Source organism: Podarcis liolepis, assembly GCF_965112155.1.
Source record: "Podarcis liolepis genome assembly, chromosome: 14".
Taxonomy (NCBI): domain Eukaryota; kingdom Metazoa; phylum Chordata; class Lepidosauria; order Squamata; family Lacertidae; genus Podarcis; species Podarcis liolepis.
This window is the reverse complement of record NC_139569.1, coordinates 5,322,940-5,350,101: the sequence shown is the minus strand read 5'-3', so window position 1 is coordinate 5,350,101 and position 27,162 is coordinate 5,322,940. Positions and strand designations below refer to the sequence as shown.

The 27,162-nt window shown below is 46.2% G+C and overlaps 2 protein-coding genes across 6 annotated transcripts in view; one reads left to right on the top strand and one right to left on the bottom strand.

The window, feature by feature from the left end:
* Nucleotides 1–27,162, top strand: part of ELFN1 (extracellular leucine rich repeat and fibronectin type III domain containing 1) — a 248,652-nt gene that overhangs the window by 43,806 nt on the left and 177,684 nt on the right. The window contains exon 2 of one of the 5 annotated variants that reach the window (XM_083474724.1): nt 25,337–25,475. The exons of the other annotated variants lie outside the window; for them this stretch is intronic. The gene's annotated coding sequence lies outside the window, so the exon portion shown is untranslated. The remainder of the gene's footprint in view (nt 1–25,336; nt 25,476–27,162) is intronic. 5 annotated transcript variants of the gene reach the window in all.
* The window catches only part of PSMG3 (proteasome assembly chaperone 3), a 340,750-nt gene that overhangs the window by 180,216 nt on the left and 133,372 nt on the right, over nt 1–27,162 (bottom strand). The gene's annotated exons all lie outside the window — the stretch shown is intronic.

The following is a 27,162-nucleotide window of genomic DNA, read 5'->3' as shown; positions in this document are numbered from 1 at the left end:
TATTTTGACTATGGCAGACCAACACGGCTACCTATCTGTAACAGAATTCTTTGTTCACTTGCTCAATGAATATGTGTTGCTTTAACAGATAACAGCTATGTATATTAAGGAGGCCGCACCCTTTCAGGGCTTTGCTCAGCTTTTGGAGAGTGATCCCACTGAGCCATTATTGCTAGTATAATAAAGGAAAATCTTCCCTTATGGGGGACACAAGAGCCCTTATAGAGTCCTTTGCAGGTTCTTCATGGGTCGGAGAAAATAGCAGAGGCCAACCAGAGAATATTGAGAAGCAAAGCAGCTAGTAAGCCTGATCTTTATTGAACTGTTGCAACAGGTTGCTCCCCTCAAACGCAGGAGGAGGAGGACCCAGAACCCAGATGGGCGGGGTATAAATATATTATTATTATTATTATTATTATTATTATTATTATTATTACCTGCTTGGCTAGTGGTGAGGGATGAAATGTTTTGTAGTCCAAAGATACCCAGAGCCTTGAGGTGACCCCTTCTTGAATATCCTGGTTTTGATGAGCTGGAGAGCCCAAACCAAACGGTGTCTCTCAATGCTAATAAGAACTCAGCTTTTCGGGAAGCTATACAAGACACAAATGTCACTCCCCGCTACTAGAATCCATCAACCAGCGTGACAGCCGCCTTAATCATTAATCATGCAGGAGCAGCATCGAAATGAAGTCATCACAACGGAAGAGTGACATGGGATAAATATCTCATCATCATCTCCGTTGTTGTTGCGATGCCTGGTGATGCACTGGTTGGAGGAGATAGGAAGTGAATGACTGTAATCCGGTGGACCCCATTTTGCTGAAAGGAGGGCCTCTGGTGACTGCAGTGTCTGGGCAGACTTGAAAAGGGGAAGGTGGTCTTCGTTTAGATTTTACGGAGGTTGAGGGAATGTGATGTGCTGCTGGGGGGGGGGGGCTCTGTAGCCTCTGCACATTCATCATTGGTTTTTCTTGTGCCATGAGCGAGTCTCCGAAGCCAGGTTTTTTCATCCAAGTCCAATACGCTACTGCTGCACAGGATTAGCACTGAATTGGAAGAAAGAAAAGCAGTAAACAATTTTGTCAGCCGGGCCTCTGAAATGATGACCAGATTTTAAAAATAAATAAACCTGGAGAGTTTATCGGTCACCCTTCAGACAAGAGTCTCTCAGCCATACAATAAGTTAGATGGCCGTTTTTTCAGACAAAGCCTACGAAAGCTAAACTTTAGAAGAAGAAGAACATTAAGAAGAACACCTCTAGCATTTAGCCTCCAAGGCGCCTTGTTGTCTTGAGAGTGTATGTTTTCCTCGCAACTTTTAATAACTGTGCTTCAAACAGATTGAGACTCCCCCGCCCCACATTTTAAATATAATTCAGCTCTGCAAACCTAGCTCTTTGCTCTGAGCTGTTCTGTAAATTGGGAAGACTGTCGGCACAGGATGATTTATTGATGTTTTCTTTCATTTCTCATTGGTATAAATGCTCTCCGGACTTCATGAAGGCTAAATTTCCACACATCCTGGAAGCATTAAACACACACACACCAAGCAGAATGAAATTAAGAACCAAGGCAGGTGGCTGAGATATCTCTGTTTCTCCGCTCCAGGAAAATGCAAGAGAAAATATCTAGGTATAGAAAGGAAACAGGTCTTTACACAGAGCACAGTTGAAACAGTGGAACTCCCCAGCACAAGATGCATGATGACCACCAGCTTGGACAGCTTTGAAAGGGGATTAGAGAAATGGGTGGAGAGCAAGGCTTTCAATGACGACTTAGTCATGTTGGCTATATGCTAACTCCAGGATCAGAGGTGATAACATGCCTCTGAATACCAGTAGTCGGGAACAACAGTGGAGCAAGTCTGTTGCCTTCATTCTTCATATTTGTCTGTCTGTCTGTCTGTCTGTCTGTCTGTGTGTGTGTGGGGGGGGGGCTTGTTGCAGGACGTCTCCACCAGCTCTGCTGAAAGAACAGCCAGTTTTGGGTCCTCTCCAACTTCCTTCCCTTCCTGTTGCTCTCTGCAAGGTCTCTGTAACCACCAATTCGTATCTGAGCTTGCTTTTTTCTTCCTCCGTCCCAGACACTTTCCCTTCTGTGCCATGTCTCTTAGAGAATGAGGGCAGGGGCTGTCTTCTCAGTGACACTTGAAAGCTGCTTTGGGGGGCTTTCTTTGGTTGTCCTCAAATAAGCAATAATTGGCTCTGGAAAGCCTATCCCTCTGCAGATAAGAAGCTGCCTTATACTGAGTCGGACATAATGGTGTATCTAGTTCAGTCTTGCCTGCCTAGGCTGACTGGCTGTGGCTCTACAGGGTTTCAGGCAGGGGACAATAAGAACCCCAACAGGAGATGCAAACAGATGCTCTGTCACCGAGCTATGGGCCTTTCCTAATAATAATAATAATAATAATAATAATAATAATAATAATAATAATTTATTTATACCCTGCCCATCTGGCTGGGTTTCCCCAGCCACTCTGGGTGGCTTCCAACAAAATATTAATAATACAATAAATCATCAAACATTAAAAACTTCCCTAAACAGGCCTGCCTTCCGTTGTCTTCTAAAAGTCAGATAGTTGTTTATTTCCTTGACATCTGGTGGAAGGGCATTCCACAGGGCAGGCGCCACTGCCGAGAAAGCCCTCTGACTGGTTCCCTGTAACTTCACTTCTCGCAGGGAGGGAACCACCAGAAAGGTCCTTGGAGCTGGACCTCAGTGTCCGGGCTGAACGATGGGGGTGGAAATGCTCCTTCAGGTATACTGGACCGAGGCAGTTTAGGGCTTTAAAGGTCAGCACCAACACTTTGAATTGTGCTCGGAAACATACTGGGAGCCAATGTAGGTATTTCAGGACCAGTGTTATGTGGTTTTGGCAGCCACTCCCAGTCCCCAGTCTAGCTGCCGCATTCTGGATTAGTTGTAGTTTCCGAGTCACCTTCAAAGGTAGCCCCACATAGAACACATCGCAGTAGTCCAAGTGGGAGATAACCGGAGCATGCACCACTCTGGCGAGACAGTCTGTGGGCAGGTGGGGTCTCAGACTGCGTACCAGATGGAGCTGGTAGACAGCTGCCCTGGACACAGAATGGACCTGCACCTCCATGGACAGCTGTGAGTCCAAAATGACTCTCAGGCTGCGCACCTGGTCCTTCAGGGGCACAGTTACCCCATTCAGGACCAGGGAGTCCTCCACAACCAAAACAGTACTTCTGTCTTGTTGGGATTCAGTTCCATTCCCAACACATCACAATTCCACTCCTTTGCACCCACCACTCAGCCTCTGCCCCGGATAGGACAGGATCTCAAGGGATGAGAATCATGGAAATACAAAACTGACACCCTTCTCCTTCCCCCCACCCCCCGAATTTTGCTCACATTAGCCACTTCCAACCTTCTGGCCCCCACCACATTATTCCAAACTCGTTTTGACTCCCTTCGCTTCTGAAAAGAGATTAATGATATCTTGCACCATTTCCCCCATTCCTTTAATAATGGAAACGGCATCAGAATAATAAACTGTGTGCGTACCCTCCAGTTGTTTTGGGTACCGCACCCTCTGGTACATTATAAATCTAATTTGCTAGGGGGAAGCAGTATAATACACTTTTTCCATTTTAATTAGTTCGGGATGAATTAGAGCTAAATGTGATGCATTTGCGGCCTCGGCGATGGAGTCTTTCACACACACACACCCCTCACTTTTCAACTTGCTCGTACGCCACTTAAATGTAAAGGATGGTTTTTCATACGGAAATATCATTCATGCTGTAGCTAGCATGTATTGCTTGCAATAGGTATGTGTCGTCCATAGAATAGCTCTGTGGGCACCAGGGAGCCTAGCTTGTTTCTCACTGCATGTGTTACAAATGGGGAAACTGGTCCCATTGGTGTGTTTGCATGGTGCAGTAGCTAATGCAAAGATAGGGAGCCTGTGGCGCTCCAGATGTAGTTAGACACCAGCTCCCATCAGCCCCAGCCAGCATGGGCAGTCGTCTGGAGTGAAGGGAGCTGATAAAGAATCATAGCGATGGAAGGGACCCTGAGGATCATCTAGTCTAACCCACTGCAATGCAGGAATATTCAGGTGTCCCATACGGGGATCGAACCTGCAACCTTGACATTATCAGCACCACACTCTAACCAGCTGAGCTATCCACTTGTTGTTGGAGCCAGCAGTATTTGGAGGAAGTTCAGGTTCACCATCCCTGGGCTAGGCTTAAGGGATGGGCGAGAGATTAGGTTTCGGTCGCATTTTAATGAGAAACGACCAGATTCACACTTCTCAAACCGAGGCATGTACCAAAAAGTGGCTAGTTTTCAAAATTTGCTCTTCCTCGAAATTTGCAATGCAGTTTCCCAACCATGCAATGTGTACCAAAATGCATATATATGGGGAAACTGTAAAATTATGTACTTAATGCAAAATTGCATTCATTGGGAGACAATTGCACAAAGATGCTGAGTAATTTTCACGAGGTTTTAAAAGAAAATCACAAATTGCTGTCGAAGGGTGGAGAGCTGAATTTAAGATTGGGGAAATGAGAAAATGAGAGAAAGGGAAACTGATTGATTTGTCCATACCTATCTGGAGTCAAGGGTCTAGGACCAAATGAGAGAAGATGCTCAGTGATCTATGTTCAGATCTCCAACTTAAAAATAAAAGCAACTTCAGAAGAACGCCGAATTAGATCAGAGAGATGGCTTTGGTGTTAAGGGGCCATCAAACTTTTTCACCTCCCCTGTATCCTTTCCCTCACTCTAAAGTGTGAACCCTTTGCAGTTGCTATTTTCTTGAGCATAATATGGTGCCCACTCTTCGAAGAGTCCACTCCCTGGGTGAACCACAGTTTTGGCCATGCCCTTGGATGAACAGTATCTCATGCAGAGATGCAGTGAGGTAGAGGGACTGAGGGTTAAGCCCCTCCCTGAGAGGGGAATAAGGAGGTCTCCTAACCACTCTCAGCACCTTAACAAACTCCAGCTCCCAGAATTCTTTGGGGGGAAGCCGTGACTGCTCAAAGTGGCCTCATAGTGCTTTTAAAATGGACGGTGTGCAGGTGGCCAGCCCCTGAGAACATGCAGCTTACTTGGACACCGTCATCACTAAATTTTCTCAAAAGGAAATTTGCAGAGTGGAGATCTGGATGTGCCCTTTGAGCTTCAGACAGACCAAGTGAATTCAAGTTGCCTTTTTCTTTTTTTCTTTCTTTTTTGCATTCATCAAGCGTCATTATGGGATTTGGACAGGCCAATTGGAACGAAGAACAGTTGGGGAGCACAACATCAAAGGACCTCCAGAGAGTAGACTTTGGCCTTCCATCTTAATAAGGATGTTGCCCTTTTCAGTCTCACAATGGCTGCTTCCCAGTTGTCTGGCCTGGGCATCCGTCCAGAATTGACTCTCAGCAGCAAAAGCTGCTTATCCCATCATTGTAGCACCTGGCTTTTGCCTTTTGAAGTTGTATTTCCTCTCTGCCCCCTCCCACCGCCACTCTTCCATCCGCGTTGGAGAGCTTGCTGGCTGGCCCACGAGAGGCATGGCTGCGAGGAAGTGGGGAGGTAGATACATTTGGAAGGAGCAAAGCGGCCGTGACAGAACAGATGGATTGAAATATCCATAACCCCGCCTTTCGATCCCCCAAAAGTGACCCTCTAGACACCAACAATAACCAGTATAAAACCGCATTTTACGTTTGCACACCCCTGAACGAACAGTAGCAGTGGCAATTAAATTGAGAAAAGCATGACAGGACACAGTTTATTTATATAAAAGTATTTTTATCCTGCTATATCATAAAAATATACATCAAAGCTGTTTATAGCAACAAAAACATATTTTTGTGTTGTTGTTTTGCAGTTTTGTTGTTGTTTTTGCAGTATGCACTGCAAGGAGCTCAGTCAAATGGTTAAGCTCCCCAAAGAAAACAGCTGTTTATCAGAGTTATCCGTACAAGTCCAACAACAACATTCGCCACTACACATGCACACAAACTATTTGCAGTGTTAAAAGTAGCCTTCTTTCTCTGAGCCCAGAGAGGGTTCTTTGCTTCAAAGTCCTTGCTGTGCTAAAGTCCACACCCAAGTCCTTAGTTCAGTTGCCTGCAAAGTCCTGCAACTGATAAGAGTTCCCTGAGATCTGAAGTCTGGCAATTTCCCAACTGCTTCCTCAAACGATCTCTTCAAAATGTCTTCACTCAAATCCACAGTCCCACCAGATAGCCTTCAACAGTTCCTGAAACCTCCCACCACGCAGTATGCTGTGACCTGAGCTCACTTATACACAAAATTACTTGCCAAATCTGCCCGATGAAACAGACAAGAGCGTCACACAGGTACATTGCAGGGAGTGCACTATCTCCTCTGACTCATGGAGAATTGACCCATTAACTGCATTCCTTAACAATGCAATAAAACCATTAAAAAGTTGTTTAAAGACACCAGTCAACCCTTGTGGAAGAATGTCATAGTATCAAAAAGTTGTAGAATTGTAGAGTTGGAAGGGACCCTGAGAATCATCTAATTCAATACCCTCGTGTGTGTGTGTGTGTGTGTGTGTGTGTGTTTTGGCTTGCATAGGCCTGGGTGTCAGGGACTAGACTGAAGAGGAATGGTGGGGGCCGCCCCCCATCTCCTGAACCTTCCCAAGAACAGAAGGACATTATAGATTTAAAACAGTGGTTTGCAGAAGGCCATAGTTCAGAGGCTGCAGAGGGGAGAAGCTGGGAAATATTGGGAGAGGAACAGCAGGAAGAAGAAGCACAGGGGAGAGACAGCTGACAGACTCAATGTCCTTGGAAAGCATTCCTGACCCCCCCCCACTCTCACAGGACCCGGCGTGCATTGAGGGTAGGAGAACAGAAAGCTCAGAGGCAGAAAGCTCAGATTAGCTGACACAGGGGTGACATAGAATAGGAGAAATGTAGGGGGTGGGACTTTACTTGGAGCCACGCCATTATCTTAGGGGGACTACATTCCTTCATCTCTCTCTGTGAATTATGGAATAAATTACTTGGTAAGAACTCTTCTTGTTTATTTGCTCCTTGGCCACCACCGTGGGAGGGATAAGATTCCCTGAAGCCTGACACTCGGGGGTGGGGGTGGGGAGTAGAAAAGTTTTCAGCCGGCATTTAAAAGTTGGCATGGAAGGTGCCTGTTGAATCTTTGTTGGCAGAGTATTCCACTCCTGGTTAGTCCTTTGGTCCTTGCTGCTGGCTGGACACACAGTAATAGTCTGCAGTCACAGCCATACAGGCCTGACCTTCATCATTTAAATAGAAGTAACTCTACCTTGTGTTCTGTGGGCATGGATACATTTGTGGGGGCCACGGCAAATCTTCCCCTCCCCTAGTCCAAGCTAAGTGTGTGAAGAGGGAGTGGTGCTCCCATAGTCTGCTCTGTCACCAAAATTGGACCACATTCACCCCACACGTCTGAAGTGCTATGATAACCCTTTGAACAGTCATGTCTTCCCCCAGAGAATTCTGAGAGCTGTTGTTTGTTAAAGGGTGCTGAGGGTTGCCGGAAGAAGCCACAACTTCCAGAGTTCCCTTTGAAGAGAGATGGACTGTCAAGGCACTCTGGAAATTTTTGTAATTCTGGGAGGGGAATGTGGGGGCCTCCAAACAGCTGTCAGCACCATTAACAAACTAGAGCTTCCAGAATCCTCTGGGAGGAACCATCACTGTTTAAAGCATGGGTAGGCAAACTAAGGCCCGCAGGCTGGATCCGGCCCAATCGCCTTCTAAATCCAGCCAGCGGATAGTCCGGGAATCAGCGTGTTTTTACATGAGTACAGTGGTACCTCGGGATGCAAACGGGATCCATTCCGGAGCCCTGTTCACATCCTGAATGGAACGTAAGATGCGACAGCACATCTGCGGGTTGTGTTTTGCTGCTTCTGCGCATGCGCACAATGTCATTTTGAGCATCTGAGCATGTGCGAGCGGTGAAACCTGGAAGTAACGCATTCTGTTACTTCTGGGTTGCCACAGAGCGCAACCCGAAAGCACTCAACCTGAAGCACATTCAACTCAAGGTATGATTGTAAAATGTGTCTGTTTATTTAAAATACATCTCTGGGTTATTTGTGGGGCATAGGAATTCATTCATATATATTTTTTCAAAATATGGTCCGGCCCCCCACAAGGTCTGAGGGACAGTGGACCGGCCTCCTGTTGAAAAAGTTTGCTGACCCCTGGTTTAAAGTGATAGCATAGTGCTTTAAATGCATGGTGTGAACAAGGCTTTGGTGTGCCTGGTGAGGCCTCTGACAGGACCTTTTCAGTGGTACCCCCGAGGGAGCTTAGACCGGCTGCTTCTCTGCTTGTCCTTTATGTTAGCAGTTGAGGTATTTTTATTCTGCCAAGCTTCTAACATCCATTTAATTTTATCTGGTTATGCTTTGGTTCTGCCTTTTTATTTCAGCTTTGAACGTTCTTAACTGTTTTGATAGTTTCCGTACAAAGGTGGCATAAAACGTGCATTATAAATAAAAATAAATGACCCAGAAATTGTCTCCCATGCATGGTGTGACTTACTCTGTGCTGGAGTGTGACTTGTTATAATGAGGAAATGATGTTTTACATTTGCTTTGTTTCAGGCATGAAAATGTCCCACTTCCACGCCTTAAGTTGTTTTAGAGTAAGCAAAGTCTCTAGGATCAGATCAAGCACTAAATCCAGCCTATGGGGAATTATCTCATCTCTGTGCTCTATGTGGGGCTGTCCTTGAGCCTGTTCTGGAAGCTGAAGCTGGTGCAAAACGTGGTAGCTTGACTGCTCACTAGGATGGAATATCACCATCATATTACACTGCGGCTAAAATAATTGCATGGGTTGCCAACCAACTACCAGACTAGGTTTGTGGTGTTACCACTGGTGTTCAAAGCCATGTGTGACTTGGACCCAAGATATCTAAAAGATCACCTTGTCCCTTGTACTGAACCAATCACTGCATTTGGCAGGAGAGGGCATCCTGCAGATACCGTTTTATCAGGAGGTCCATTGTTGTGACGTAGTGTGTGGGGAGCTCTGGGGCGGTTGCCCCAGGTGCAAAATTTTTAGAGGCACAAAATTTCAACACCTGGTGCTGCCTCAATACAGCTACGCACTTCCATTGCTGGGCTCCGTGGAAAACGGCTTCCATGAAGTGACCTCTCCAGACAACAGAATGATGGAATGACTCTTGTTTTCTTATCTCTGCGGCTGCAATCTCCTGGGTGATGCGGGTGCTCTTAGGCAGTTGAATGTGCAGGTGTACAGGGTTCGTTTCTCTCCCTCTGCATGGTCCCAGGCACCAGCAACCCACGCTATGCCACTAGTTTATGCCATTGCCTGTGAAGTCAGAGCTGGACCTTTAGCGTGATAGCATTTCCCCTTTGGAAGTCTCTTGCCTTGCATATCAGGCAGGTTGGCCGAGTCCAATATCATTTTTGGACGAGACTCTTTCTCAGATCAGAGCCCACATCTCCTTTGTTGTGCTTTGCATTCCTTTGGAGTGTCATAAATAATTTTGAGGGACTTACAGATTACAACAGTTTATGAATTCAAAATGGTAAAGGCATACTTTAAAAAATGACGCCGTCTGCTGTGGATTCAGAAAGGATATTGGCAATCCAGTTAAGTGGGGTGCAATCTGCATTACAGTTTAACACTCTAGGGATAATTCTAATGTAAATGGGAAGTGAATTTGACGTTGGCAGTTATTATATCTATATTTTCTGGCGGTTTTTTTATAGTCATTTATAAAACAGACCTTGCAAAGCTTCTTTTTCTTTATACTCAAAGTAAAGGATGGAGAAATACTTGGTTGAAATTCAGGAGTTATTTTTCTCATTTCTGCTGTGGAGAGAGTCACTCTGATATCTTTCAAAGGCCATTCTGTAATCTTCAGTAGTCAAAAGTATTTAGTTAAGGTCGAAGATACATTTTATTTTTTAAAAAATCAAATTCTGTTCGTTCTTACTGAAGTTTAGGTTTCAAGACACCAAGCAATTCTGAGCTTATCTCAACCTGAACTCTGTTTCACCGAAATGCCTGTGAAGGCTTCTGCCTATATCCTTACACTGGAGTAAAAATTCATGAATTTTTTTTCCAGATCAATAGCAGCTGAAGACTAGTTTTGTTCCCGCTCAATGCATTTTGTTAAAAGCATTTTCGGCTGCAAATGCCAAGATATGGCTCTGAACCGAATGCTATAAAATCAGAAACCTGCGTAACAAATCCAAATGTGGATTTCACACTTGGGAAGCGCCACAGGTGGAGAGGCAGGAAAGTGATACGTCCTCCATTTCCATTCTGGGTTTCCTGGAGAATGTATTCAAGGTGGATGTTTAATTTGATTTCTCTTGGATAAATTCCACCAGCGAAAGAGCTATCTGAGTCAGTATGGATGGGGAAAGAAATTCAGTTCGGCTGGCTAATTCGTAGTTTCCGAATAAGTGTGCAAATGAAACCACGGCTCTCCTTCGAAATTTGCACTTCTCTGAATTTTATAGTCCAGTTAAGAACATAAGTGGAGTCGGATGGATCAAGCCCATCTAAGCCCAGCATTAAACACCTGGAATAACTTTCTTACGGTAAGAGCTGTTTGACAGTGGAACGCTATCCCTCAGGAGGTGGTGGACTGTCCTTTGGTGGGGGTTTTTGAGCAGAGCTTTGGATGCCCATCTGGCATGGAAGCTTTGCAAAGCTAAGCAGGGTCTGCTGTGGTTTCAGACTGGATGGGGGACCACATGTTGAGATTGCAGTGGGTTGGACAAGATGACCCTTGGGATCCCTTCCAATTCTACAGTTCTGTGATTCTATGATCCTGTTCAGACAGTGGCTGACCAGATGCAGGTTAGCCCTGGGCAGGTTAGCCCCTGCCAAAAATTGCACCTCCTCACTCTGGCTTTCAGTGGCTAGTAGCCTGCTCACTCTTCTACTACTCTGGGTGACCAGGTGACACATGCAGGCTCCTCTGGGTGTCTTGACAGTGGAATCCAGCTGCTGGCATGGGTGGAAGGCCTGTGGAAGCCCCTCCCCAGTCAGCAGATGGGGCTATCAGAAGTGTGAACAGAGTGCCCAGTGGGGCTTGGAGGTGTAATAAACACAAATCTGCCTTTATTCCCTTATGGGGGACACAAGAGCCCTTATAGAGTCCTTTGCAGGTTCTCCATCGGTCGGAGAAAATAACAGAGGCCAAGCAGAGAATACTGAGAAGCAAAGCAGCTCGTAAGCCTGATCTTTATTGAACTGTTGCAACAGGGTGCTCCCCTCTCACGCAGGAGAAGGAGGAGGACCCAGAACAAAGGTGTGCCTGCCCTTATATAAACATTTTAAATTCCCTGCCCTGGAGTCCAAGACCACCCCCAGAAACATCATACATACATCACAGAAGGGGGGTAGCTCAAGACCACCCCCCAGACATATCATACCTACATCACAGAAAGGTCGGTCTACAGCAGAAATCTGAGTGCCTTGTTTATCTCCCGCCTGGCAAGTTACCTGTTAATGATTACCCTGGGGAGCCTGGCCAGTCTTTCGTAGAAACAAATACCCAGTTCCTGAGCCAGGCCACAGGCTCACCCCATTCATACACAGATATACCCTGAAGACAGGTTTTGCGAATGAAAAGACAATGGGGAGGCTTTTCCATTTTCCTTTGACTTTGCAGAGAAAACATTTGGTCAGTTTGGGAGCCAAAACGGCTCTAGGACTGCCCTCCTGCGCTGCTTCAGACATGTGGTTCACTGATGGCTGCAGAGGAAGTTCCTGACTCTAGTGAAGGGCACAAGGGATGTGGGCACCAATACAGCTCATTTCAAAGGATGCCATGGAGCCTAGTTACACTTATGACCAGATGCCATTGGGAAACCCGCAAACAAGACACAATCAAGCGACAGCTCTCTGTGTATGTTTCCCAGGAACTGGTATTCAGAGGTCAGATTCCTGGCTAGAATTAATGTGAACCTCACACCGTCCCCTTGCCTTGTTATCATACTCTGCTGCACAAGGCACTGCTAATGATTAACCCGTAAGACAATACTTGGGCCTTGCTTAGTCAAACAATCAAGCTGTGTTGTCTGATGACTATCAATACCGACTGAAGTGATATTTAATCCCAGCAGAGCTACACGATGCGCATCCATGGAGGCATCACTTGACCACATTAGATGATGAAGAAAAGGATTAACTATCCCGTTGGTTAAATTGTCTGAGAGCGGTGTTGGCATTTCAGCAAGTGATCCGAAGCAAAACGCCGCTACTGAACGATCGCTAAAGCCACTTTTGAAATGTGACCCGCGGGGTCAGGGACAATGGATTTTGCAGCGTGTCCAGTTGTCACATAATTGAAGATATTGGCACATGCTTTGTTTGCTTTTGGGAGTTAAAGGAGTGAAAGGGGAAAAAGTGAACTTGTTGCTGGAACAAACGTTGGCTCAGAATGAAGTAGGAGAACACACACAGTGGAGTGAAATGGACTCGCTGACTCAGAGATCCTCCTCCTCTCTTTTAATTCTGCTTCCCAGCCTAAATTCTCTCCAAAGTAGAATCCAGATAGTCAACAATATACATAGAATCACAAAATCATAGAACTGTACACCTGAAAGGGATCCCAAGGGTAATCTAGTCCAACCCTCTGCAATGCAGTGTGGTGTAGTGGTTAAGAGCAATGGACTTGTAATCTGGTGAACCGGGTTCGCTTTCCCGCTCCTCCTCATGCAGCTGCTGGGTGACCTTGGGCAAGTCACACTTCTCTGAAGTCTCTCAGCCCCACTCACCTCACAGAGTGTTTGTTGTGGGGGAGGAAGGGAAAGGAGATGGTTAGCTGCTTTGAGACTTCTTTGGGTAGTGATAAAGCGGGATATCAAATCCAAACTCTCCTCCTCCTCTTCTTCCTCTTCTTCAACTATTACATCCATGACAGATGGCCATCCGACCTCATACTTAAAAACTTCCAAGGAAGGAGAATCTACCATGTTCAAAGGGAACCAAACAGCTCTGCCAAAAAGTTCTTCCTGATGTTTGGTTGGAATCTTCTTTCTTGTAACCTGACTCCATTGGTTCATGTCCTATCTTCCAGAGCAGGAAACAACAAGCTTGCACCTTCTTCCATGTGACAATCCTTGAGATATTTGAAGGTGGCTATCCTATGTCTTCTGAGTCTCCTCTTTTTCAGGATAAACATACCCAGCTCCCTCAGCTGTTCCTCAGGAAGCTTGGTTTCCAGACCCTTGATCATCTTGGTTGCCCTCCTCTGAACACGTTCCAGCTTATCAACATCCTTCTTAAATTGTGGCACCCAGAACTGAACACAATATTCCAGGTGTGGTCTGACCAAGGCAGAATAGAGTGGTACTATTACTTCCCTTGATCCGGACATTAGGCTTCTGTTGATGCAGCCTAAAATAGCATTAGCTTTCTATGCTGCTGCATCACACTGTTGACTCATGTTCAGCTTGTGGACCACTAAGACCCCAAGATCCTTTTCACATAAAAATTTTCCAAAGCAATGTACCAGGCATACCAAACCTGCTGTCTCCCAGGTGTTCCTAGATTCCAACTCTCATCAGTTCCAGTCAGCACTCCATGCGGTGTCTAGGCTAGGACACGTTCTTTGGGTGAGACATTCATCAATTTCCATGAGTGCTGCAATATGGTAGGAGAAAGGCATGAGCCATCCTACCCCCAATAAAATGCCTATTTCTGGCCAGCCACGTGCCCCAGCTCTTATATCTATGCTTCTAGTGAAGAAGCTCTATATAGTGCAGGGACACTCTATTCACTTTTTAGCCTCTTATTATAGCTTTCTAGACTTCTCCCGGCATGCAGAATCGTTGGTTTTCAATAACTTCTCAGCCTTTCAGCTAAGATTAAGTGTGAAAATCCCTGCTTTTCAGTTGGTGTTAAAACTAAGGTATACTGCTCTGCGAACTGCCATTTTAGGATTAATGATGTGAATCATTAAGTATAAAAAAAATGAGAAAACAATAGTGGTTGTGAGTTGGTCTGGAGTACCGTTTGGATCTGGTACTCGGAGATTTGCCTCTGAACATTAGGGAAATTAGAATCTTCTTCTGTGTGGCTGCAGAGAAGAGCTTTTTTGCATTTGTTGAGGGGATGAAGTCTGGGACAAATGCACCATTCATTCAACGGGTGGGCCAGCTGGCTCTGAAAAGGTCTTTCCTTGATTGTGTTGGATGAGGAAAGGGTGGGGGAGAAGACTAGGAAACCGCAAGGAGGAATTTGGGGTGTGAAGCAAAATAAAGCTTTTCTCTCCCAGACAAAAGGTGTTAATTAAGACTGTGTAAAATGGATCTGAGTTGATGATCCCAGAGGGCAAGAGTGTTCCTTATTCTAAACTAGAATAAAGTAGAGATGCTTCTGAAATGGTCCAGAATTACATTCCCACCCCTTCTAAACGGAGCTGATGCATTAGCAAGTCTTGACGGTTTTATTTTATGTATGTGTTTATTTATTCAATTCACAAAATGTATACACCACTTGATTGTTTAAAAACTCCTCAAAGTAGTTTGCAAAAAGATAAGAACAATAACAGGTGCTGTTACACTAAAATATCAATTTACAAATATAGAATAGATATTATGCAGTGTCTGCAATAGTGCCCATTCTGTATATAGGGTGAATATGAGCTTAAAAGCATTAAAAAACCAAAACAACACAATTTCTGAATACACATTTTAGATTTTGTTCCCAGTGCTGTTGACATAGTTTTGCTGCAGGTTTTAGTTCCCGCAGTTCACCTCTTTATGTCTCCTCTCCCCCCTCCATATCTAAATGACTAATGTCCCTGTGCTGATGAAAACATTGCAGAAAAGAAATCATGATGTGTCCATCCATACTTACAATTATATCCAGATTCTTTTGTGTGGGTGACTTTATCCCCTCACAATGGGAACACACAGGAACATCTGTAAAGCATCCCCACCCCCTCAAACAGAATTTTCATGCAACCATACATATGGAGCACATCAAAGTTGCTTTCTGTTCGTTGGGGTTTTTGGTTTTGGTTTGCAGGTGTTTGATCAAGGCACATCAGTACTGCGAAGGTGACACCTGCAAATGAACTGGTGTCACTGAACTCCAAAGCAAATTGCTTGTGCTCTGGTTCCAGAACTAATTGTGAAAAATCCTCATGTTATACCAGAATTTTGAAGAAGCAGGATGCAAGGCAGAGCAAATCAGGGAAACAATCAGCCTAGCCATTCCGCCATGAATTTACCCAGTCCTCTTTTGGAACCACCTAAATTGGTGGCCATCACTATAACTATGTGCTTTGGGGCAGGGCAGGGGATAATAAAATGGAACTGGACCTTGGAGACCATCTGGTCCAATGTGGTGTCTTCTGGATATTATTGAGTGGCAACCAGCTTGGCTGAAAGTCATGGGTGGCACTGTAGTCCAACAACATCTGGAGGGAACCACATTGTCTACCCCTGATCTCCTGTTCTGCAGTATAGGGTGCTACACAGCATCCCTCCTAGCATTCAACTTCTGCTTCAAGACCTCCAGTGGGGAGAGCCCATCTCCTCATGAGGCAGCCTATTCCACCATCAAACCACTTGCACCATCAAGAAGTTTCTCCTGTGGTTGAGCCGAAGTCTTCTCCCCTGCAGTTTTCACAACACTCCTGTCTGGACCAACATAGAACAAGCCAATCCATCTTCTCTGTGGTAGCCCTTCATTTATTTGAGGTCAGCCCAGCATATCTCCCCTTGATCTTTTCTTCTGCAGGCTTAACTTCCCCAGCCCTTTTAATCATCATCATCATCATCATCATCATCATCATCATCATCATCATCTATTATTTATATCCCCGCCCATCTGGCTGGGTTTCCCCAGCCACTCTGGGCAGCTTCCAACAAAATATTAAAACACAGTAGTCTGTTAAACATTAAAAGCTTCCCTAAACAGGGCTGCCTGCAGATGTCTTCTAAAAGTCTGGTAGTTGTTTTTCGCTTTGACATCTGATGGGATGGTGTTCCACAGGGCAGGTGCCACTGCCGAGAAGGCCCTCTGCCTGGTTCCCTGTAACCTCTGCCTGGTTCCCTGTAACCTCTGCCTGGTTCCCTGTAACCTTCTAGCGGAGGCTGTAACCTGAAGTGTCTATAACTCAAGGTATCAGTGTAGATGTTTATTTCCTTGACATCTGGTGGGAGGGCATTCTACAGGGTGGGTGCCACTACCGAGAAGGCCCTCTGCCTGGTTCCCTGTAACCTCACTTCTCGCAGCGAGGGAACCACCAGAAGGCTCTTGGCGCTGGACCTCAGTGTCCAGGCTGAACGATGGGGGTGGAGACGCTCCTTCAGGTATACTGGGCTGAGGCCGTTTAGGGTTTTAAAGGTCAGCACCAACACTTTGAATTGTGCTCGGAAACGTACTGGGAGCCAATGTAGATCTTTTAAGACTGGTGTTATGTGGTCTCGGCGGCCGCCCCCAGTCACCAGTCTAGTTGCCGCATTCTGGATTAGTTGTAGTTTCCGGGTCATCTTCAAAGGTAGCCCCATGTGGAGCACATTCCAGTAGTCCAAGCGAGGGATAACTAGAGCATGCACGACGCTTGCAAGACAGTCCTCGGGCAGGTAGGGTCTCAACCTGCATACCAGATGGAGCTGGTAAACAGCTGCTCTGGACACAGAATTGACCTGCGTCTCCATGGACAGCTGTGAGTCCAAAATGACTCCCAGGCTGTGTACCTGGTCCTTCAGGGGCACAGTTACCCCATTCAGGACCAGGGATTCCCCCACACCCACCCACCTCCCATCCCGTCAACCATCCCTCCTGAGGGTTTGGTCGAAGGTTGGCTTCCTACAGGCTTGGAGCCATCACAATGTGGGGCTGCATTCTTAACAAATACATAACCCCCCACGCCAGGCCCATCCAGTAGCTGCTTTGCAGTTGCTTCCAGGGTAACACAGAATAAATTCATTTGAAAGTGTGGGTTATGTTTCTGCAAATAGAGCTGTCCAAATATGTCAAGTGCTGATGTTTCCTCTATCCTCAAACTAATGAGGTATTGATGGGTAAGGTGGCTTCTTGCTAATGGAACTGTGAGGATCCCATTTATGCCTACCCTGTACTCATTTGTGTGTTCCCTTGCTGCAAGAATTTCCTCCTCTTCTGAGTATCTTCTGTTTCAAGGTTTCACTAGCATTACTTCATATTCCTAGGAGTCCTCCTTGAACGATTTTCGGCGCATTCCCAACATCTCTGATTAGTCTGACTAGAAAGCCTGCTACACTCCTAATTGTTGTTATATAAAAGGAATGTGCATGGCAATTGGGACATTCAATGGGAATCTGATACCTGGACTCAAGCCTAGGATGTTTAATCAAGAACTCCGGTTTCTGAGATGCTGGCCACCTGCTGATGCCAATAGCTGTTTGAGTAACAATTCATTTCAACTAGTGTTATAGGAGAGGGAGAAGCTTGTGGGCATCCAATGAAATGGAAAGTCAGAAGATTCAGGACAGAAAAAAGAAAGTCCTCCTTCATGCAGCGTAGAGTTAGACTGTGGAACTCCCTCCCACAGGAAACTGTGATGGCCACCAGTCTTGACAGTATTAAAAGAGGATTGGACAAATTCCTGGAGGAGAGGGCTATTGATGGCTACTGGCCACTGAACTCGTTCAGCATAACAAGACTTGACACCTCTTGATATTCATCTGCTGTAACAGTGGCGTCAAGGTCCTGGTGGATGCAAGCAATTTGAGAACAAGTCACAGTGAACTATCATTGGTTCTGTCACCTCCTCTGGACCCAAAAGGCCCCACACTACGCAGAAAAGCTCCGCAGGACAACACAATGAGGATACAATGGAGGCAGCAAAGTATGCCTTCTATGCTGCCTTCATGGCCACTAGGTAGACTCAATGATGAGTCCTCAAGGTCAGTGTTCAATTGCATTCAATGAGTTTTCCTCCACTTGTGTGTTAGAATCTTCTCCTCACTTGTTTCCTTACCCCACACACACACACACACACACAGAGAGAGAGAGAGAGAGAGAGAGAGAGAGAGAGAGAGAGAGATAACAAACAATAATTCTAAACCCAGAAGGATCCCCTCATTGTTTTCAGACTAGGCACACCTGTGCTATAGTTAGCACCATCTCCTATGAAAGAGAAGAAGGCGTTTGTCAGCTGTAGTTCTTAAAAGCATTTGTATTAGAAATGATGATTTCTTTATTGGGGGGGTGGAATCTGCCACCCAATTTAATCGAATAAAGTCATCTTTTTTTAGCCTAACTGATCATAAACATCACAGCCCTGGAAATATCCTGGGAAATCAAAGATTCATCACATATTTGAGCACCCAGAGACTATTCAACAACAGGATTCAATTCATTTTGGCTTTGATCATCAGCCACTCCTGGCGTAACCCCATTTCAAGGGCCCGGATATCTTTTCAGAGTTATCAGAAATCAGGAGCGCTTGTCCTACATTGTGGCAGCACGCTGTCGACGCTGTTATTTACCTGGGAGATTGTCATCGTGTCTATGGATTTTTTTTTATTTTTATTTTTAGAAAGGCGTTTCATATTGTATCTCACGAAAATCTTCCTTCAGAGTGGGGGAAAGAAATCAATTTAAGATTGGCTCGGGCGAGGAGCACGTCGGCACGGATTGAAAGCCAAGCTAAATGTCGGTAAGCGGAAGGCTAATGCATAATGGCAGGAGCCCAAATGGTGGAAAAAAGATCGTATGAGGAGGAAGATAAGGGGGGCAAGAAGCAGGTAGAAGCACTTGGCTGTGCCACCAACTCTTTGTGTAACCTATGGCAGGTCTCTTTGCTTGGCAGGCTGCCTGTAGGTATCAGCCATCCCTGAACTACTACAGCTCCCTGTGGTGCTTTATTAATTTGTGAAGGGATTTCCATTAAGGCCACAATCCAAAGGTGTCCTACTGAACTGAGAAGGAATGACACAAGAAAACAGCAGTGCCGTTACGCAGGAGAACATCAAGGCAGATTGCACTTGGCTGCTGTGACCTCACTCCGAGAGAGAAGGAACCCAAAATATTCTGGTTTCCCTGTAAGGCTACATCACCGTTTGTGGGGGGCATGCACACACTAAAATCTCCATCGCTCGGTGCTACGGAAACGAACCGAGTCAATAAGGGAAATTGTACAATGGAGAAGATCCCTGCCATAGCAGGGAGAGAGATTAGGTGCATCACATGCACAGCCCCCGTCTAATCTCCAAGATGTTTATTTCATTTCCTGCCCGGCTCTTCAAGATTGGATTCTTGTTGTTTTTTAATTCCCTCTTGGTTAGAACAATATTTTTTCATTATGAATATCTGCAATTCTGTCAAACGGCAGTATTTGCCGGCCGCTGTTCCGTGGCAGCCAGGTGGGCTCAGACATGTGACCCGCAATGTTGTATCGATCAAATGGAAGTGACACGCACCCCCAGGCTTTAGGGGTTATTAACAAATGCTGATAGGACACCACCCCAATTTGGAAAGTCAGAGGCAAGATTCTAGTGATGTTCTCTTCCCAGAGAGACCACATAACACCGGTCTTGAAAGACCTGCATTGGCTCCTAGTATGTTTCCGAGCACAATTCAATGTGTTGGTGCTGACTTTGAAACATAATAATAATAATAATAATAATAATAATAATAATAATAATAATTTGTTATTTGTACCCCACCCATCTGGCTGGGTTTCCCCAGCCACTCTGGGCGGCTTCCAACAAAGATGAAAATACACTAAAATGTCACATATTAAAAACTTCCCTGAACAGGGCTGCCTTCAGATGTCTTCTGAATGTCAGGTAGTTGTTTATCGCTTTGACATCTGATGGGAGGGCGTTCCACAGGGCGGGCGCCACTACCGAGAAGGCCCTCTGCCTAGTTCCCTGTAACTTGGCCTCTCGCAGTGAGGGAACCGCCACAAGGCTGTCGGAGCTGGACCTCAGTGTCTGGGTAGAACGATGGGGGAGGAGACGCTTCTTCAGATATACTGGACCGAGGCCGTTTAGGGCTTTAAAGGTCAGCACCAACACTTTGAATTGTGCTCGGAAACGTACTGGGAGCCAATGTAGGTCTTTCAAGACCGGTGTTATATGGTCTCGGCGGCCGCTCCCAGTCACCAGTCTAGCTGCTGCGTTCTGGATTAGTTGTAGTTTCTGGGTCACCTTCAAAGGTAGCCCCACGTAGAGCGCATTGCAGTAGTCCAAGCGGGAGATAACCAGAGCATGCACCACTCTGGCGAGACAGTCTGCAGGCAGATAGGGTCTCAGCCTATGTACCAGATGGAGCTGGTAAACAGCTGCCCTGGATACAGATTTGACCTGTGCCTCCATGGACAGCTGTGAGTCCAAAATGACTCCCAGGCTGCACACCTGGTCCTTCAGGGGCACAGTTACCCCATTCAGGACCAGGGAATCCTCCACACCTGCCCGCCTCCTGTCCCCCCAAAACAGTACTTCTGTCTTGTCAGGATTCAACCTCAATCTGTTAGCCGCCATCCATCCTCCAACCGCCTCCAGACACTCACACAGGACCTTCACCGCCTTCACTGGTTCTGATTTAAAAGAGAGGTAGAGCTGGGTATCATCCGCATACTGATGAACACCCAGCCCAAACCTCCTGATGATCTCTCCCAGTGGCTGCATGTAAATGTTGAAAAGCATGGGGGAGAGGACAGAACCCTGAGGCACCCCACAAGTGAGAGCCCAGGGGTCTGAACACTCATCCCCCCCCACCACTTTCTGAACACGGCCTAGGAGGAAGGAGCGGAACCACTGTATGACAGTACCCCCAGCTCCCAGCCCCTCAAGACGGTCCAGAAGGATGTTATGGTCGATGGTATCAAACGCCGCTGAGAGATCCAGCAGAACTAGGAAACAGCTCTCACCTTTGTCCCTAGCCCGCCGGAGATCATCAACCAGTGCGACCAAGGCAGTTTCAGTCCCATGATGATGCCTGAATCCCGACTGGAAGGGATCCAAATGGTCCGCTTCTTCCAGGCGTGCCTGGAGTTGTTCAGCAACCACTCGCTCAATCACCTTGCCCAAGAATGGAAGATTTGAGACTGGGCAATAATTGGCCATCGTGGCCGCATCTAAAGATGTTTTTTTAAGAAGCGGTTTAATAACCCTAAACGGCCTCGGCCCAGTATACCTGAAAGAATGTCTCCACCCCCATTGTTCAGCCCAGACACTGAGGTCTAGCTCCAAGGACCTTCTGGCGGTTCCCTCACTATGAGAAGCAAAGTTACAGGGAAGCAGGCAGAGGGCCTTCTTGGTAGTGGCACCTGCCCTGTGGAACTCCCTCCCACCAGATGTCAAGGAAATAAACATCTACAGTGGTACCTTGAGTTACAGATGCTTCGGGCTACAGACTCCACTAACCAGGAAGTAGTACCTCGGGTTAAGAACTTTGCTTCAGGATGAGAACAGAAATTGTGCGGTGGCAGCAGGAGGCCCCATTAGCTAAAGTGGTACCTCAGGTTAAGAACAGTTTCAGGTTAAGAACGGACCTCCGGGACGAATTAAGTTCTTAACCAGAGGTACCACTGTATCTGACTTTTAGGAAGATATCTGAAGGCAGCCCTGTTCAGGGAAGTTTTTAATGTTTCATGTTTTATTGTGGTTTTGTTGGAAGCTGCCCAGAGTGGCTGGGGAAACCCTGCCAGATGGGCGGGGTATTATCATCATCATCATCATCATCATCTTTTATTTATTTATTTATTACATTTATATGCCACCTTTCAACACTCTAACCACTACACCGTACTGCCTTTAGCACCAAGAGATGCATCCTCAGCCCATCAATTTTGAGGGATGCGCTATGGTGGGGGAGCCAGAGGGGTGGCCTCTAGATGCTGGCAGGTTGCAGAATGAATGTAGGCTTTCTTGACATTAAGCTGGGATGGGGCTGGTCTACTAAATTCTTTAGCTGCGATTCCAGCATTGCAGGAGGTTAGACTAGATTTGCTTCTGGGTCCCTTCCAACACAATTCTATGGTTCTGTGATCCTGTTCTCTCCGCCGCCCCCTGCCCCCCGCAACATATATTTTCAATTTTGTGTGGCTGGTCTTACGAGATAGGAACAAGAGAATGAGCTGGGAGGCATCAATTGCAGGGAAATTCATGTTCCTCTCCCACTGTAATGCTTTTAATATTTTGCATTTCTAATAAAAAGAAGGATGTAATCAGAAGGTAATGATACCGATATTTGAAAATCGGTCGCTAGCGGGCTCAGCTCCTTTCGTCTTTTTTTTTTTTAATTTTAAAGAATACCTCTGTAAAGCTATACTTTGCATTTTATTACAGTATCCTTTCCCCGCCCTCATTATGTGTTCTTAAAATCCTAACTTCCAGGGCTTAAGGGCTCAGCCATTTCAAATCGCGTCAAGCTGAAATTTAGCATATAATTTCTTCCCCCGGCATTTGTTTTAATCTTCCGCATTTTATGCTGGATAGTCGAGAGCAGCAAACCTCTGTGCATTTTTTCCTGGGCTCACTACTCTGCCTCAATGAGCCTGTGCAGCAGAGGAGATGATGATTACTTGGTGGTGGTGGTGATGGTGATGATGAAGAAGAACAGAGCTGCCCCAAACTTCTGTAGGGCACCAGGTTGACAAAGGCTGGTCTAGCTGGTGTTAGCAGAAAGCAGGGCACAGCAGCCCTGGATGCAATGCCTTCTGCTTTTAAGAGCATTTTGTATCCTCTCAGCTCAGCTTTGATATTTGTAAATAAAGCAAATATTGAGGACAACATAGTCCTCCAGCTCTTGTAAAGAAACCCCAGCCCTTCAGAGTAGCCCAAGAAATCCCTTGCTGTTTTGGGTTCCTAAGGGATATATGAGAACATTGTAAAACTATTTTAGACCTTTCTTAACTCAGCTAGTATTCTACTTTATGTCTGTGGTCAGACTTGTGTTGGGCTAGGATTGGGAACTTTCAGCAATCTGGAAGCTCACCACAAGATGTGGAGTGTCTTCCTGGCAGTGAAGCGTCTGCAAACTCTGGAATCTCCCCCTGCCCCTAGCCTGGTCACTGGGTCCTTCAAGACAGGAAGGACTATAATGGACTTCCTGTTGAGATTGGCCTTTGTATGTACAACTGACCTCCTGACCCTGGTGTCCTCTTTGGACTTGCACAACTCCTGGCTTTTGATAGGGATGGATAAACCTGCCAGTTTTGGTTTTGCTCCATTTATGAAAAGCTTTCAGCGTAGAGCAGGGGTTAGCAACCTTTTTCGGCCATGGGCCGGTCCACGTCCCTCAGACCATGTGGTGGGCTGGACTATATTTTGAAGGAAAAAATGAACCAATTCCTATGCCCCACAAATAACCTAGAGATGCATTTGAAATAAAAGCAAACATTCTACTCATGTAAAAACACTCTGATTCCCGGACTGTCCACGGGCCGGATTGAGAAGGCAATTGGGCTGCATCCAGCCCCCGGGCCTTAGGTCTACCCCTGGCATAGAGTCTTCCTGTTCAGGAAGCCAGCTAGCTAGCCATGCCCTTTGCCAGGGCACAGTGGCGTAGCGTGGGTTGTCAGCACCCGGGGCAAGGCAAGTAATTTGTGCCCCCTAACCCATGGATTTGCGCCCCCTAACCCTAACCCCCAGGTGTTGCACCCGATGCGGCCGCCCCCCCTGCACCCCCCACACTACGCCACTGCCAGGGCATTCCATTCCACCCCTTGCCACCAACCCATCACCATCACAAACAATAGGCATTTCATGCCCACACTGAGCTATTGAGTGGCTCTCTTGCCCCAACCTTAGCCTTTCTTCCCCGTGTTTGTTGTGTTTTCTTGTATATTTTTGTTTGTTGTATATTCTTCCCCTCCCCCCAAATCCCAATACCTTCTTCTCATGTGTTGATGGTGCCATTTTGACACCTGTTGAATGAGTTTGCTATTAGTATATAAGATTTGCTATTAGTATATAAGATGGCAAGCTGTTAGTTCCTCTCTTTGATTCTGTATTGCTCAATAAGTTTTGGGATGGTGGGGCGTTAAGTCTTCATTTTTCGGTTGCTGTGTTGGGCATGATCCAGTCAGAAGGAAGCCCTTATTCTATGCCCCACTGATTTCAACACGTGGTTTGGGCATATCCCAAGCTTTTCCCTGTGGATTGCAACAGCACTTGAAAACCTGGAATGGACTTTTTGTGTGAGAGCAGGACGTGGGTGGTGCTGTGGGTTAAACCACAGAGCCTAGGACTTGCTGATCAGAAGGTCGGCGGTTCGAATCCCCGCAACGGGGTGAGCTCCCATTGCTCGGTCCCTGCTCCTGCCAAAGTGGCAGTTTGAAAGCATGTCAAAGTGCAAGTAGATAAATAGGTACCGCTCCGGCGGGAAGGTAAACGGCATTTCCATGCGCTGCTCTGGTTCACAAGAAGCAGCTCAGTCATGCTGGCCACATGACCCGGAAGCTGTACGCTGGCTCCCTTGGCCTGTAAAGCGAGATGAGTGCTGCAACCCCAGAGTCGGTCACGACTGGACCTAATGGTCAGGGGTCCCTTTAGCTTTACCTTTACTGAAAAAGAAGTCTGGATGTGCTCAGAGGTGCTCTTTTTGAACTGTATGTCTTTTGCACTCAGCTCTGGTTGGTAGATATTGGGATTTCAATAAGTACCCCCAGCAAGCGAGAAATTTGCTTATCTCTGCATTAAAGGATACAAGCTGTGCTTAGCAACTTTTTACCTTAATTCCCCCCCAAAAGGAAGTTTGGTATTCCTTAGTAGATACAAAGCAAAGAGGAAGAAGGTGCTGCCTTCTGCTTTGATATGTGTGATTTAGAAAGAGGGGAGGAAAAATATGTCCTCCGCACTCCACAAATGTTGAACATCTAGAGTAAAGTGGAGTGGAGTGGGATCTTTTGGCTATTTACTTACGAAAATTCCTTGATGGATGGAGGCAGACTTGCAAAGGTCACTGAGCTGCGGACCAGAAATGACATCCCGCAGTATGTTAAACCAATGATAATAAGGCAAACCACAAACAGCAGCAGAAGATGAAGCCTCTCTTGGGAGAAGTTGGCAGTTTTTGAGCTCTTTAACTGAGGGTATTTTTGAGCAGCTGCAAGATGCCCTTTTTTCTTTTTTAAAAGGCGAGGCCACACTTTGCTGAGTCCTATCCCCTCACTGTGAGCCTTCAGGGCAGTTTACAGCAATGCAATATTCACATCAGGTGAAACAGATTACAGGAATGAGGGCAGGTCCTAATAAATGATTTGACTCAGGTGTGAAAGAGCTGGCTCTTCAGCATTTGAGGAAAACTAGAAGGCAAAGGTGCCAGACACACCTTTGTGGGAAGGGAATTCTGCAGTCTAGGGGCTGCCACAGAATACTATCTTTTCTTAGGCTGCTACCTCTGAGGGTGGTGGAACTACCAAGCCCCACCCCAGAAGGAGGTGGTATTACAGATCCCTGGCACCAGAAGATGTTGACTCTTCAGAGGGTGTAAGAGGGAGACAATGACCCAACTTGGATCACATTCTACGTGAGTCTCTTTTCTCTCTCTTTCGAGTGTGGCTCCTGTTTGGCAGCAAGCAAGCTTGGTGCCATAACATCTGTGGCATTGTGAAGGGCCATCTCTAGGCATTTTGCTGCCTGCAGACTTCACCTCTCTCTCTGTTACGAACATTAGGGACACAAAAAGAGCCTGCAGGAACAGCCCAAGGGTCTATCTAGTCCAGCATTCTGTTCTCACAGTGGCCAACCAGATGCCTGAATCGGATGTCCACAAATTTCTCCCTTTCTGCTAACACTAGAACTCATTGATATCACTTTGTATCTACGGAACCGCCTCTCCTGGTCTGCCCCGCAGAGGACCTTGAGGTCCATGAATAACCATAGTTTAGAGGTCCCGGGCCCTAAGGAAGTCAGACTATCCTCCACCAGGGCCAGGGCCTTTTTAGTGATGGCTCCGACCTGGTGGAATGCTCTGTCCCATGAGACCAGGGCCCTGCAGGATTTAATCTCCTTCCATCAGGCCTGTAAGACAGAACTATTCTGCCTGACCTTTAATTTGAATTCAGCCTGTTCTTTTATTTCCCTTCTCTTCCTTCCCCCTCCCTGTTTATGAAGATCACCCGCTCTGAGACCCCACAGCTAATTCTCCCCTGACCTCCTCGCTGGCCCAAGTAGGACCAATTCAACCAGCTAGCCCTGGGGATTATCTAATTGATTTTTGATTTTTATTGTTATTCATGTTTTTATACTGTATTTCATGCTTTTATAATTCAGTGTTTTAAAGTGGTTTAAATTTGTTGTTAGCTGCCCTGAGCCTGGTTTTTGAACCAGGAAGGGCGGGGTATAAATAAAAATTGATGATGGTGATGCTCAATATGGGGAGATTCATGATAGAGAACAAGATGCAACTTTTTTGCGCAGCGCATAACTATGGAACTCGCACCTCCAGGAGGCATTGATGGTCAAAAACCCAGATGCCTTTAAAAGAGGATTAAGCAAATTCATGGAGGAGAGGGCTATTGAGGCTAGCAGCCATGATGGCTGGGTCTGCCTCCACAGTTGGAGACAGCAATGTTTCTGAATACGGGTTGTAAGAAACCACACAAGGGGAGATTACTCTTGTACTCAGGTCCTGTTTCAGGTTTTCCACTGGCCACTGGGAGAACAAGATGCTGGGCTCAATGGGCCACTGGTCTAATCCAGCACCACGCCTTATAGTCTTAGGACTCACCCATCACAATCACATGTACTTTCAATGGGATTGTTGCCTGAACACTTGTACCGTTACATCTAAAGAACATCAAGAGGATTTTCCCGCACAGAACAATAACTTCCTGGGGGAAGGACTTATTAGCCGCAAACAATTCCAAAAGCGTTTGAAGGGGAGCGGAGGCACCAGGTTCGTGATGAGTAATACAATCTTCTGAGTCATGTTATTTGGGGGGTGGGGAGAGGGAGAACGATCTCAGTTAAGTTGTTTATTCATTCTCTGCTTGGGTAATAAGTTAAGACAATGAGGAGGCCTGGAGAGATCCGTCGGCAGTGGAATGGATCCCACAGGAACCAGATACAATATTGCTTTTGGATGGGGAGTTGCTCCTCCACCCGGATGTGGAGTCTGCAATTAAGCAGCGAATCAGTAAGCAGAAGTTTCTCTCCTTCTCTTTCTCTGCCTTTAAATGAAACTTATTAACTGATGGTGTAAGGGGTGTGTG